The 14,128-nt window shown below is 53.4% G+C and overlaps 8 non-coding genes and 1 pseudogene across 8 annotated transcripts; all 9 read right to left on the reverse strand.

Moving 5' to 3' along the window:
- Window positions 1–611: 611 nt before the first annotated feature.
- Window positions 612–802, reverse strand: LOC137330893 (U2 spliceosomal RNA). The gene has a single exon (XR_010965313.1). It is a non-coding gene; the product is annotated as a U2 spliceosomal RNA (small nuclear RNA).
- Window positions 803–1,614: 812 nt separating this feature from the next.
- On the reverse strand, window positions 1,615–1,805 carry LOC137328150 (U2 spliceosomal RNA). The gene has a single exon (XR_010964637.1). It is a non-coding gene; the product is annotated as a U2 spliceosomal RNA (small nuclear RNA).
- An 812-nt stretch (window positions 1,806–2,617) lies between these two features.
- On the reverse strand, window positions 2,618–2,808 carry LOC137328218 (U2 spliceosomal RNA). Its single transcript, XR_010964703.1, has one exon. It is a non-coding gene; the product is annotated as a U2 spliceosomal RNA (small nuclear RNA).
- Window positions 2,809–3,620: 812 nt separating this feature from the next.
- LOC137330894 (U2 spliceosomal RNA) lies at window positions 3,621–3,811 on the reverse strand. Its single transcript, XR_010965314.1, has one exon. It is a non-coding gene; the product is annotated as a U2 spliceosomal RNA (small nuclear RNA).
- Window positions 3,812–4,623: 812 nt separating this feature from the next.
- LOC137328151 (U2 spliceosomal RNA) lies at window positions 4,624–4,814 on the reverse strand. Its single transcript, XR_010964638.1, has one exon. It is a non-coding gene; the product is annotated as a U2 spliceosomal RNA (small nuclear RNA).
- An 812-nt stretch (window positions 4,815–5,626) lies between these two features.
- On the reverse strand, window positions 5,627–5,817 carry LOC137330918 (U2 spliceosomal RNA). The gene has a single exon (XR_010965338.1). It is a non-coding gene; the product is annotated as a U2 spliceosomal RNA (small nuclear RNA).
- An 812-nt stretch (window positions 5,818–6,629) lies between these two features.
- LOC137330919 (U2 spliceosomal RNA) lies at window positions 6,630–6,820 on the reverse strand. The gene has a single exon (XR_010965339.1). It is a non-coding gene; the product is annotated as a U2 spliceosomal RNA (small nuclear RNA).
- An 812-nt stretch (window positions 6,821–7,632) lies between these two features.
- On the reverse strand, window positions 7,633–7,823 carry LOC137330754 (U2 spliceosomal RNA). The gene has a single exon (XR_010965178.1). It is a non-coding gene; the product is annotated as a U2 spliceosomal RNA (small nuclear RNA).
- An 812-nt stretch (window positions 7,824–8,635) lies between these two features.
- On the reverse strand, window positions 8,636–8,811 carry LOC137328307 (U2 spliceosomal RNA; annotated as a pseudogene).
- Window positions 8,812–14,128: the final 5,317 nt, after the last annotated feature.

Below are 14,128 nucleotides of genomic sequence, written 5' to 3' on the forward strand. Positions count from 1 at the left end.
AGCTTTTGCATTTTCGGGTGCTTAATCAACGGGCGCGCAGGATCTCAATGGAGCGCAGAATCGGTCCTGCAGCTGCCAAGTAAAGTCTGGGGTTTGCTAAGGCTGGTTCCCGGCAATAAGTCGTAAGAGACAGGCAGGGTGGCATGGGAATAGACTGCAGCAGGCGTGGCGGGCAGGGCGGGGTGCATGTGCCCAACACCACCAACCCCCATCCACCCACCCATCCTTTTCCAATGGAGGCGCCCGTGCCTGCAGTCGCACGGAAATCCAACAGGGGTCAACCTCCAGCTTAGCTGTCGAGCGGGAAACGTGGTGAGGCCTCACCCTGAAATATAGGCCAAGTCCCCATGGACAGATACGGGAAGAAAAACACAATGGTGGCTGCTTACCTTGCTGAGCAGGAGTGAAAGTGGCGTCAGCGGCGTTGGCAACATGGCACAACGGCCGGGCGAGGAACAACGCGGAGCGAGCAACAACCTACGAAGGAAAGGAGAGCATGGTCAAGCAGCTGTAAAAAGTTTTCCTTCTTTTATAACAATATTGACTACAGTAATAACATATGGTCCAAAAAAGAAACAAAATCTGTTTTTTGTTTTTCGAATCTCCCCGAAGGGAGCTGCACCGATCCTGGAAGCACTGCTGTACCAGGTCGATGCGCGGAGTGGACGGAGCAAGCTCTCGTTCCATCTCCCTGTTCCAAAAATCAATTTAATATTTGGTCCCCAGATAGGGGACGTATCAGATATTAAACTGATAAGAACAGAAACTACACTGGATCTTAGCCAAAAGGCCAAGAAGCGATAACCGGTAAACTCCCGCTCCTGCTCCATTCTTCCTCGGACTCTCTCTTCTTCTTCAAAATGGTGTTGGGTGACTGAGCTTCGGTGTGAAGAGTGGCCGGCAAACTTTGAGCAACACAATATTTTTTACCAGAACATCTAACCAAGATGAAAAGCCATCTCCGTAACACCCCCCTTCCCTTTGGCTGAGGTAACACGATCACAGCTTTTGCATTTTCGGGTGCTTAATCAACGGGCGCGCAGGATCTCAATGGAGCGCAGAATCGGTCCTGCAGCTGCCAAGTAAAGTCTGGGGTTTGCTAAGGCTGGTTCCCGGCAATAAGTCGTAGGAGACAGGCAGGGTGGCATGGGAATAGACTGCAGCAGGCGTGGCGGGCAGGGCGGGGTGCATGTGCCCAACACCACCAACCCCCATCCACCCACCCATCCTTTTCCAATGGAGGCGCCCGTGCCTGCAGTCGCACGGAAATCCAACAGGGGGCAACCTCCAGCTTAGCTGTCGAGCGGGAAACGTGGTGAGGCCTCACCCTGAAATATAGGCCAAGTCCCCATGGACAGATACGGGAAGAAAAACACAATGGTGGCTGCTTACCTTGCTGGGCAGGAGTGAAAGTGGCGTCAGCGGCGTTGGCAACATGGCACAACGGCCGGGCGAGGAACAACGCGGAGCGAGCAACAACCTACGAAGGAAAGGAGAGCATGGTCAAGCAGCTGTAAAAAGTTTTCCTTCTTTTATAACAATATTGACTACAGTAATAACATATGGTCCAAAAAAGAAACAAAATCTGTTTTTTGTTTTTCGAATCTCCCCGAGGGGAGCTGCACCGATCCTGGAAGCACTGCGATACCAGGTCGATGCGCGGAGTGGACGGAGCAAGCTCTCGTTCCATCTCCCTGTTCCAAGAATCAATTTAATATTTGGTCCCCAGATAGGGGACGTATCAGATATTAAACTGATAAGAACAGAAACTACACTGGATCTTAGCCAAAAGGCCGAGAAGCGATAACCGGTAAACTCCCGCTCCTGCTCCATTCTTCCTCGGACTCTCTCTTCTTCTTCAAAATGGTGTTGGGTGACTGAGCTTAGGTGTGAAGAGTGGCCGGCAAACTTTGAGCAACACAATATTTTTTACCAGAACATCTAACCAAGATGAAAAGCCATCTCCGTAACACCCCCCTTCCCTTTGGCTGAGGTAACACGATCACAGCTTTTGCATTTTCGGGTGCTTAATCAACGGGCGCGCAGGATCTCAATGGAGCGCAGAATCGGTCCTGCAGCTGCCAAGTAAAGTCTGGGGTTTGCTAAGGCTGGTTCCCGGCAATAAGTCGTAGGAGACAGGCAGGGTGGCATGGGAATAGACTGCAGCAGGCGTGGCGGGCAGGGCGGGGTGCATGTGCCCAACACCACCAACCCCCATCCACCCACCCATCCTTTTCCAATGGAGGCGCCCGTGCCTGCAGTCGCACGGAAATCCAACAGGGGGCAACCTCCAGCTTAGCTGTCGAGCGGGAAACGTGGTGAGGCCTCACCCTGAAATATAGGCCAAGTCCCCATGGACAGATACGGGAAGAAAAACACAATGGTGGCTGCTTACCTTGCTGGGCAGGAGTGAAAGTGGCGTCAGCGGCGTTGGCAACATGGCACAACGGCCGGGCGAGGAACAACGCGGAGCGAGCAACAACCTACGAAGGAAAGGAGAGCATGGTCAAGCAGCTGTAAAAAGTTTTCCTTCTTTTATAACAATATTGACTACAGTAATAACATATGGTCCAAAAAAGAAACAAAATCTGTTTTTTGTTTTTCGAATCTCCCCGAGGGGAGCTGCACCGATCCTGGAAGCACTGCGATACCAGGTCGATGCGCGGAGTGGACGGAGCAAGCTCTCGTTCCATCTTCCTGTTCCAAGAATCAATTTAATATTTGGTCCCCAGATAGGGGACGTATCAGATATTAAACTGATAAGAACAGAAACTACACTGGATCTTAGCCAAAAGGCCGAGAAGCGATAACCGGTAAACTCCCGCTCCTGCTCCATTCTTCCTCGGACTCTCTCTTCTTCTTCAAAATGGTGTTGGGTGACTGAGCTTAGGTGTGAAGAGTGGCCGGCAAACTTTGAGCAACACAATATTTTTTACCAGAACATCTAACCAAGATGAAAAGCCATCTCCGTAACACCCCCCTTCCCTTTGGCTGAGGTAACACGATCACAGCTTTTGCATTTTCGGGTGCTTAATCAACGGGCGCGCAGGATCTCAATGGAGCGCAGAATCGGTCCTGCAGCTGCCAAGTAAAGTCTGGGGTTTGCTAAGGCTGGTTCCCGGCAATAAGTCGTAAGAGACAGGCAGGGTGGCATGGGAATAGACTGCAGCAGGCGTGGCGGGCAGGGCGGGGTGCATGTGCCCAACACCACCAACCCCCATCCACCCACCCATCCTTTTCCAATGGAGGCGCCCGTGCCTGCAGTCGCACGGAAATCCAACAGGGGGCAACCTCCAGCTTAGCTGTCGAGCGGGAAACGTGGTGAGGCCTCACCCTGAAATATAGGCCAAGTCCCCATGGACAGATACGGGAAGAAAAACACAATGGTGGCTGCTTACCTTGCTGAGCAGGAGTGAAAGTGGCGTCAGCGGCGTTGGCAACATGGCACAACGGCCGGGCGAGGAACAACGCGGAGCGAGCAACAACCTACGAAGGAAAGGAGAGCATGGTCAAGCAGCTGTAAAAAGTTTTCCTTCTTTTATAACAATATTGACTACAGTAATAACATATGGTCCAAAAAAGAAACAAAATCTGTTTTTTGTTTTTCGAATCTCCCCGAAGGGAGCTGCACCGATCCTGGAAGCACTGCTGTACCAGGTCGATGCGCGGAGTGGACGGAGCAAGCTCTCGTTCCATCTCCCTGTTCCAAAAATCAATTTAATATTTGGTCCCCAGATAGGGGACGTATCAGATATTAAACTGATAAGAACAGAAACTACACTGGATCTTAGCCAAAAGGCCAAGAAGCGATAACCGGTAAACTCCCGCTCCTGCTCCATTCTTCCTCGGACTCTCTCTTCTTCTTCAAAATGGTGTTGGGTGACTGAGCTTCGGTGTGAAGAGTGGCCGGCAAACTTTGAGCAACACAATATTTTTTACCAGAACATCTAACCAAGATGAAAAGCCATCTCCGTAACACCCCCCTTCCCTTTGGCTGAGGTAACACGATCACAGCTTTTGCATTTTCGGGTGCTTAATCAACGGGCGCGCAGGATCTCAATGGAGCGCAGAATCGGTCCTGCAGCTGCCAAGTAAAGTCTGGGGTTTGCTAAGGCTGGTTCCCGGCAATAAGTCGTAGGAGACAGGCAGGGTGGCATGGGAATAGACTGCAGCAGGCGTGGCGGGCAGGGCGGGGTGCATGTGCCCAACACCACCAACCCCCATCCACCCACCCATCCTTTTCCAATGGAGGCGCCCGTGCCTGCAGTCGCACGGAAATCCAACAGGGGGCAACCTCCAGCTTAGCTGTCGAGCGGGAAACGTGGTGAGGCCTCACCCTGAAATATAGGCCAAGTCCCCATGGACAGATACGGGAAGAAAAACACAATGGTGGCTGCTTACCTTGCTGGGCAGGAGTGAAAGTGGCGTCAGCGGCGTTGGCAACATGGCACAACGGCCGGGCGAGGAACAACGCGGAGCGAGCAACAACCTACGAAGGAAAGGAGAGCATGGTCAAGCAGCTGTAAAAAGTTTTCCTTCTTTTATAACAATATTGACTACAGTAATAACATATGGTCCAAAAAAGAAACAAAATCTGTTTTTTGTTTTTCGAATCTCCCCGAGGGGAGCTGCACCGATCCTGGAAGCACTGCGATACCAGGTCGATGCGCGGAGTGGACGGAGCAAGCTCTCGTTCCATCTCCCTGTTCCAAGAATCAATTTAATATTTGGTCCCCAGATAGGGGACGTATCAGATATTAAACTGATAAGAACAGAAACTACACTGGATCTTAGCCAAAAGGCCGAGAAGCGATAACCGGTAAACTCCCGCTCCTGCTCCATTCTTCCTCGGACTCTCTCTTCTTCTTCAAAATGGTGTTGGGTGACTGAGCTTAGGTGTGAAGAGTGGCCGGCAAACTTTGAGCAACACAATATTTTTTACCAGAACATCTAACCAAGATGAAAAGCCATCTCCGTAACACCCCCCTTCCCTTTGGCTGAGGTAACACGATCACAGCTTTTGCATTTTCGGGTGCTTAATCAACGGGCGCGCAGGATCTCAATGGAGCGCAGAATCGGTCCTGCAGCTGCCAAGTAAAGTCTGGGGTTTGCTAAGGCTGGTTCCCGGCAATAAGTCGTAGGAGACAGGCAGGGTGGCATGGGAATAGACTGCAGCAGGCGTGGCGGGCAGGGCGGGGTGCATGTGCCCAACACCACCAACCCCCATCCACCCATCCATCCTTTTCCAATGGAGGCGCCCGTGCCTGCAGTCGCACGGAAATCCAACAGGGGGCAACCTCCAGCTTAGCTGTCGAGCAGGAAACGTGGTGAGGCCTCACCCTGAAATATAGGCCAAGTCCCCATGGACAGATACGGGAAGAAAAACACAATGGTGGCTGCTTACCTTGCTGAGCAGGAGTGAAAGTGGCGTCAGCGGCGTTGGCAACATGGCACAACGGCCGGGCGAGGAACAACGCGGAGCGAGCAACAACCTACGAAGGAAAGGAGAGCATGGTCAAGCAGCTGTAAAAAGTTTTCCTTCTTTTATAACAATATTGACTACAGTAATAACATATGGTCCAAAAAAGAAACAAAATCTGTTTTTTGTTTTTCGAATCTCCCCGAAGGGAGCTGCACCGATCCTGGAAGCACTGCTGTACCAGGTCGATGCGCGGAGGGGACGGAGCAAGCTCTCGTTCCATCTCCCTGTTCCAAAAATCAATTTAATATTTGGTCCCCAGATAGGGGACGTATCAGATATTAAACTGATAAGAACAGAAACTACACTGGATCTTAGCCAAAAGGCCGAGAAGCGATAACCGGTAAACTCCCGCTCCTGCTCCATTCTTCCTCGGACTCTCTCTTCTTCTTCAAAATGGTGTTGGGTGACTGAGCTTAGGTGTGAAGAGTGGCCGGCAAACTTTGAGCAACACAATATTTTTTACCAGAACATCTAACCAAGATGAAAAGCCATCTCCGTAACACCCCCCTTCCCTTTGGCTGAGGTAACACGATCACAGCTTTTGCATTTTCGGGTGCTTCATCAACGGGCGCGCAGGATCTCAATGGAGCGCAGAATCGGTCCTGCAGCTGCCAAGTAAAGTCTGGGGTTTGCTAAGGCTGGTTCCCGGCAATAAGTCGTAGGAGACAGGCAGGGTGGCATGGGAATAGACTGCAGCAGGCGTGGCGGGCAGGGCGGGGTGCATGTGCCCAACACCACCAACCCCCATCCACCCATCCATCCTTTTCCAATGGAGGCGCCCGTGCCTGCAGTCGCACGGAAATCCAACAGGGGGCAACCTCCAGCTTAGCTGTCGAGCAGGAAACGTGGTGAGGCCTCACCCTGAAATATAGGCCAAGTCCCCATGGACAGATACGGGAAGAAAAACACAATGGTGGCTGCTTACCTTGCTGAGCAGGAGTGAAAGTGGCGTCAGCGGCGTTGGCAACATGGCACAACGGCCGGGCGAGGAACAACGCGGAGCGAGCAACAACCTACGAAGGAAAGGAGAGCATGGTCAAGCAGCTGTAAAAAGTTTTCCTTCTTTTATAACAATATTGACTACAGTAATAACATATGGTCCAAAAAAGAAACAAAATCTGTTTTTTGTTTTTCGAATCTCCCCGAAGGGAGCTGCACCGATCCTGGAAGCACTGCTGTACCAGGTCGATGCGCGGAGGGGACGGAGCAAGCTCTCGTTCCATCTCCCTGTTCCAAAAATCAATTTAATATTTGGTCCCCAGATAGGGGACGTATCAGATATTAAACTGATAAGAACAGAAACTACACTGGATCTTAGCCAAAAGGCCGAGAAGCGATAACCGGTAAACTCCCGCTCCTGCTCCATTCTTCCTCGGACTCTCTCTTCTTCTTCAAAATGGTGTTGGGTGACTGAGCTTAGGTGTGAAGAGTGGCCGGCAAACTTTGAGCAACACAATATTTTTTACCAGAACATCTAACCAAGATGAAAAGCCATCTCCGTAACACCCCCCTTCCCTTTGGCTGAGGTAACACGATCACAGCTTTTGCATTTTCGGGTGCTTAATCAACGGGCGCGCAGGATCTCAATGGAGCGCAGAATCGGTCCTGCAGCTGCCAAGTAAAGTCTGGGGTTTGCTAAGGCTGGTTCCCGGCAATAAGTCGTAGGAGACAGGCAGGGTGGCATGGGAATAGACTGCAGCAGGCGTGGCGGGCAGGGCGGGGTGCATGTGCCCAACACCACCAACCCCCATCCACCCACCCATCCTTTTCCAATGGAGGCGCCCGTGCCTGCAGTCGCACGGAAATCCAACAGGGGGCAACCTCCAGCTTAGCTGTCGAGCGGGAAACGTGGTGAGGCCTCACCCTGAAATATAGGCCAAGTCCCCATGGACAGATACGGGAAGAAAAACACAATGGTGGCTGCTTACCTTGCTGAGCAGGAGTGAAAGTGGCGTCAGCGGCGTTGGCAACATGGCACAACGGCCGGGCGAGGAACAACGCGGAGCGAGCATCAACCTCCGAAGGAATGGAGAGCATGGTCAAGCAGCTGTAAAAAGTTTTCCTTCTTTTATAACAATATTGACTACAGTAATAACATATGGTCCAAAACAGAAACAAAATCTGTTTTTTGTTTTTCGAATCTCCCCGAGGGGAGCTGCACCGATCCTGGAAGCACTGCGATACCAGGTCGATGCGCGGAGTGGACGGAGCAAGCTCTCGTTCCATCTCCCTGTTCCAAAAATCAATTTAATATTTGGTCCCCAGATAGGGGACGTATCAGATATTAAACTGATAAGAACAGAAACTACACTGGATCTTAGCCAAAAGGCCGAGAAGCGATAACCGGTAAACTCCCGCTCCTGCTCCATTCTTCCTCGGACTCTCTCTTCTTCTTCAAAATGGTGTTGGGTGACTGAGCTTAGGTGTGAAGAGTGGCCGGCAAACTTTGAGCAACACAATATTTTTTACCAGAACATCTAACCAAGATGAAAAGCCATCTCCGTAACACCCCCCTTCCCTTTGGCTGAGGTAACACGATCACAGCTTTTGCATTTTCGGGTGCTTCATCAACGGGCGCTCAGGATCTCAATGGAGCGCAGAATCGGTCCTGCAGCTGCCAAGTAAAGTCTGGGGTTTGCTAAGGCTGGTTCCCGGCAATAAGTCGTAGGAGACAGGCAGGGTGGCATGGGAATAGACTGCAGCAGGCGTGGCGGGCAGGGCGGGGTGCATGTGCCCAACACCACCAACCCCCATCCACCCACCCATCCTTTTCCAATGGAGGCGCCCGTGCCTGCAGTCGCACGGAAATCCAACAGGGGGCAACCTCCAGCTTAGCTGTCGAGCGGGAAACGTGGTGAGGCCTCACCCTGAAATATAGGCCAAGTCCCCATGGACAGATACGGGAAGAAAAACACAATGGTGGCTGCTTACCTTGCTGAGCAGGAGTGAAAGTGGCGTCAGCGGCGTTGGCAACATGGCACAACGGCCGGGCGAGGAACAACGCGGAGCGAGCAACAACCTACGAAGGAAAGGAGAGCATGGTCAAGCAGCTGTAAAAAGTTTTCCTTCTTTTATAACAATATTGACTACAGTAATAACATATGGTCCAAAAAAGAAACAAAATCTGTTTTTTGTTTTTCGAATCTCCCCGAGGGGAGCTGCACCGATCCTGGAAGCACTGCGATACCAGGTCGATGCGCGGAGTGGACGGAGCAAGCTCTCGTTCCATCTCCCTGTTCCAAAGATCAATTTAATATTTGGTCCCCAGATAGGGGACGTATCAGATATTAAACTGATAAGAACAGAAACTTTTTTTTAAAAAAAAATATACTTTATTCATAAAATTTGCAGCAGTACATACAAAACAGTTGTCATATCACTTTCCAAATGTACACAATACAGATTATACAATTTGCAGGTTACGTCAAGTACAGTTCAATGAACACATTGGACATAATTACAGTTCATGACACTCTAGGGTGTCTCATTGCATCATACTCAACACAGATTATTGCTTACAGATTCATTTCAGATTCATTACAGGTACATTACAGCAATTTGAATTTTACATTCTGCCCGAGGGGGTTTTTCCCTGATTGCAGCCCCTCGGTTTGCAATGGCGGGAAGGCTCTAAACAGTTGCCTTTCCCCACAGGGCCTTTGCGGCGGCCGCACCCATCCTTAGTGCATCCCTCAGCACGTAGTCCTGGACCTTGGAATGTGCCAGTCTGCAACACTCGGTCGAGGACAGCTCCTTGTGCTGGAAGACCAGCAAGTTTCGGGCAGACCAAAGGGCGTCTTTCACCGAGTTGATGGTCTTCCAGCAGCAGCCGATGTCCGTCTCAGTGTGCGTCCCCGGGAACAGCCCGTAGAGCACAGAAACCTGTGTTACGGAACTGCTCGGGACGAACCTGGACAGATACCACTGCATCTCTCTCCAGACCTTCTTTGCAAAGGCACACTCCATAAGGAGATGGGTGACGGTCTCGTCTCCACCGCAGCCTCCTCTGGGACAGCGCGCGGTGGTGCTGAGAGTCCGGGAGTGCATGAAGGATCTGACGGGAAGGGCCCTTCTCACCACCAGCCAAGCTAGGTCTTGGTGCTTGTTTGAAAGCTCTGGCGATGAGGCGTTCTGCCAAATGACATCGACAGTCTGCTCGGGGAACCAACCGACAGGATCCACCATCTCCTTTTCCCGCAGGGTCTCGAGGACGTTACGTGCGGACCACTTGCTGATCGCCTTGTGGTCAAAGGTGTTTTCCTGCACAAACCTTTCCACGAAGGACAGGTGGGGCGGAACGGTCCAACTGGACGGAGCGTTCCGTGGCAGCGTGGCCAGGCCCATCCTTCTCAACACCGGGGACAGGTAGAACCTCAGCACGTAGTGACACTTTGTGTTTGCGTACTGAGGGTCTATGCACAGCTTGATGCAGCCGCACACAAAGGTGGCCATCAGGATGAGGGCCACGTTGGGCACGCCTTTCCCCCCTTTCTCTGGAGATTTGTACATCGTGACCCTGCGGACACGGTCCATTTTTGATCTCCAGACAAAGTGGAAGATGGCTCGGGTGACTGTCGCGGCGCAGGAGCGAGGTATGGGCCAGACCTGCGCCACGTACAGCAACACCGAGAGCACCTCGCACCTGATGACCAGGTTCTTGCCCACGATCGAGAGGGATCGTTGATGCCACAGTCCCAGTTTCTGCTTAACCTTGGAGATACGCTCCTCCCAGTTTTTGGTGCACGCCCCGGCCCCCCCGAACCAGATCCCCAGCACCTTCAGGTAATCCGACCTGACGGTGAAGGGGACAAAGGATCGGTCGGTCCAGTTCCCAAAGAACATGGCCTCGCTCTTGCTACGATTTACCCTGGCCCCCGAGGCCAGTTCGAAACGGTCGCAGATGCTCATCAATCTGCGGACCGACAGCTGATCCGAGCAAAAGACGGCGACGTCATCCATGTACAGGGAGGCCTTGACCTGAGTGCCTCCGCTGCCTGGGATCGTCACCCCTCTTATGCCCGCATCCCTCCTGATGGACTCGGCAAAGGGTTCGATGCAACACACGAACAAGACGGAGGAGAGAGGACAGCCCTGCCTGACTCCAGATTTGATCGGAAAGCTTTCTGATTCCCACCCGTTGATTGAAACTGCGCTACTGATGTTTGTGTAGAGCAGTTGGATCCAATTGCGGATTCCCTCCCCAAACCCCATTTTGGAGAGCACGTCCATCATGTACGTGTGGGATATTCTGTCAAAGGCCTTCTCCTGGTCCAGGCTGATCAGGCAGGTGTTCACCCCCCTGTCCTGTACGTAGGCAATCGTATCCCTGAGTAGCGCCAGGCTATCAGAGATCTTCCTGCCGGGTACGGTGCAGGTCTGATCGGGGTGGATCACCACCTCCAGGGCTGACTTGACCCGATTGGCGATGACCTTGGACAGAATTTTGTAGTCCACGTTAAGTAGTGAGATGGGTCGCCAATTTTTGATTTCTTCCCTCTCCCCCTTCCGTTTGTAGATGAGGGTGATGATGCCTTTCCTCATGGAGTCTGACATGCTGCCTGCCAGAAGCATACCCCCGTACACTTCCAGCAGGTCTGGGCCTATCCAGTCCCACAGAGCCGAGTACAACTCCATCGGTAAGCCGTCGCTTCCGGGAGTCTTACTCTTCTCGAAGGATCGGACGGCCTTTGTCAGTTCGTCCAGAGTTAGCGGGTGATCCAGACTCTCCCGCTTGCTGTCGTCTAGAACCTCCGTGATAGACGACAAGAAGGAATGGGAGGCCGCGCTGTCTGTGGGCTTCGCGTCGTACAGTCCGGCATAAAAGGATTTGCAGATCCTCAGTATGTCGGGCTGCGAGGACGTGACCGAGCCGTTCTCTTCCTTCAGGCTGCTGATCACAGAGCTCTCTCTGTGCACCTTTTGGAAGAAGAAGCGCGAGCAAGTCTCGTCCTGCTCCACGGAGCGGACTCTGGACCGGAAGATGATCTTGGAGGCCTCGGAGGCAAAGAGCGAGGCTTGCTGGTCCTTCACCTCTCTGAGTTCCTCCCCGACATCGATCCCCATCGACTGCAGCAGGAGAAGATTCTGCATGCTTTTCTGGAGTCGGGACGTTTCCCTCTGCCTCTCTCTCGCCTTCTGAACACCTTTGAGGATGAAGAACCTCTTGATGTTCGCCTTGATGGCTTCCCACCAGTGCACTGGGGAATCAAAGAGGGGCTTTACGGTTCTCCAACCTTTGTAATCCCTCGTCAGTTCCTCAATGTTTCCCGGGGTCAACAGTTTCACGTTCAGCTTCCATGTCCCCCTGCCCACTCTCTGATCGTCCTGTAGGTGACAGTCGGCCAGGAGGAGGCAGTGGTCAGAGAAGAACACCGGTGTGACCTTGGTGGATCTGACCTTGAGCTTCGGGGATACAAACAGGAAGTCTATCCTGGAACGGACGGACCCGTCTGGTCTGGACCAGGTGTATTGACGCGCCGCTCCGTCTGCAGGGTTGCTGAAGACGTCGCACAGCTTGGCGTCTTTCACCGCTTCCATCAGGAGTTTGGACGTGGCGTCCAGTTTGCTGTCGGCTCTGCCGGATCGTCCAGCCGCATCGATGATGCAGTTGAAGTCACCGCCGAGAATGACCGGCTTGGACGTCGCCAGCAGCAGTGGGAGCTGCTGGAAGACGGCCAGCCGCTCGTCCTTCAGAGCCGGGGCGTACACGTTGATCAGCCGGAGCGGAGCGTTTTTGTACATTACGTCTGCTACGAGGAGACGGCCCCCCACCACCTCCTTTACTTCGGTGATGATGAAGTTGCCCCCCCGCAGCAGAATCCCCAGGCCGGAGGCACGGTTATCGTTGCCTCCCGACCAGATAGACGGCCCGTGGGCCCAGCGCTGCGACCATTGCCTGTAATTGCTGAGATGCGGCAGGCCGCACTGCTGCAAGAACAGCAGGTCGCTCTTGACCTTGGCCAGGTAGTCCAAGGTCGACACACATCGCGTAGTGCTTTTAACGCTACGCACGTTAATGGATGCGACTTTCAGACCCATTTTAACAACTGTTTAAAGTCTCACCCGTCAGTCCGTTTGCTGTTTCCAGCTCTTGGCCGTGTTTCTGCATATAGGTGATCTGTGTAAAGTGTTCCACGATCCCTGAGCTGAGGTACGAGTTCTGTTCTGCCTCAGAGAGGGGGTCGTCGTTCCGCCGGGGTGACATCGGCGGCCTGGTGTCGGGTGAAGAGTCCGTGCGATCCTCGATCGGTTGGGGCTCCTCGTTGTCGCTTCTCCCGGTTTCCCGGAGCTGGTCTTCGCTCTCTGCGGTGCTGCTCCCGGTGTCCCGGAGCTGGTGTGCGCTGGGCACTACGATGCTGCCGGCTTCCCGGAGCTGGAGGGCACCGGAGGCGTTGTCGCTCCCAGTGTTCTCGAGATGGGGGCTGCCGATCGCGTCGGGGTCACCTTGGGTATTTTGCCGCTTTGGGTGGGACGGCTGACCACTTCGCTCCTGTCGTCCCTCCTCGTCAGACTCGGGGTAGTCGTTGCAGTCCGACTGCGACTCGAGTGCTCTTTTGGCCCCTGGTGTAGTGTCGGCAGGGGCTTGTTTCCTTTTCTCTGGCTTCTTCTTTTTGGTTTTATTGACCACCAGCTGCCATCCTCCCTCTGCTGCCTCCTCGTCCATGGACTCTGTCGTCTGTTGGGGAGGCTCGGAGCTGGGTGTCGGGGTCTGGCAGTTTTCGGCTTGACCCTTTCCTCGTTCATTGTTTTCCTGGGCTAGGGGCTTCTTGGAGGAGGTCGCGGCCGGGCGCTGACTCTTGGCCTTCTTTGGGGCATCCTTGCTTGTTTCCCCCTCCTCCTCCGCTGTGTTGTTCTTGGCCGCCTGGGCGTAGCTGAGGTTGCGTTCGGGGCAGACCCTGTAGAGATGGCCTTCCAGCCCGCACAGGTTGCAGCGCTTGCTCTCCTTGCAGTCCTTAGTCTGGTGTCCTTCCTGCTTGCAGTTCTTGCAGATGGTTGCAGTGCAGGTGTTCGCCAAATGGCCGGATTTGCCGCAGGTGCGACAGACTCTGGGCTGCCCCACGTACGTGATGTATCCTCGACTTCCTCCGAAGGCGAAGCTGGAGGGAGGGTGGACGATGTTGCCGTGGGCATCCAGTCTCAACGTTGCCGTGACTTCCCTCTTGCTGGTCCAGATCCCAAACTGGTCGGTGACGTCGACGCTGTTCTGCGCCCCGTCGACGTATCTGGCGAGGAACGTCAGCACATCGGCGACCGGGACGTGTGGGTTGTACATGTGCACAATGAGCTTGCGATTCCTCTGCGTTGGGAGGGTGAAAAGCGGCTCCGCAGCGAGCATGGCCAGCAGTCCGACGCTCCCCTTCTCCTTGAAGACTTGAAGAAGCTTCTGGCATCCAGCGACGGTCTTGAAGGTGACGTCAAAATGTCCGCTTCGAGGGAAATCCTGGAGGCAGAAGATGTCCGTCGCTTTGAATCCACAGCAGTCGAGCAGAACGCGTTTGACGAAAAGCTCCCGATCCACCGGCGAAACACATTCGACTGTCGTTACCGTCACCCTGACGGTGTTTGGCACACCATGGCCGACTGCCCGGGTGCCCTTCCATGCCATTGCAGTGTTGATGTGGTCCCTATGCAAATTTAGGGGCGGAT

Source organism: Heptranchias perlo, chromosome 12 (assembly GCF_035084215.1).
Source record: "Heptranchias perlo isolate sHepPer1 chromosome 12, sHepPer1.hap1, whole genome shotgun sequence".
Classification (NCBI taxonomy): domain Eukaryota; kingdom Metazoa; phylum Chordata; class Chondrichthyes; order Hexanchiformes; family Hexanchidae; genus Heptranchias; species Heptranchias perlo.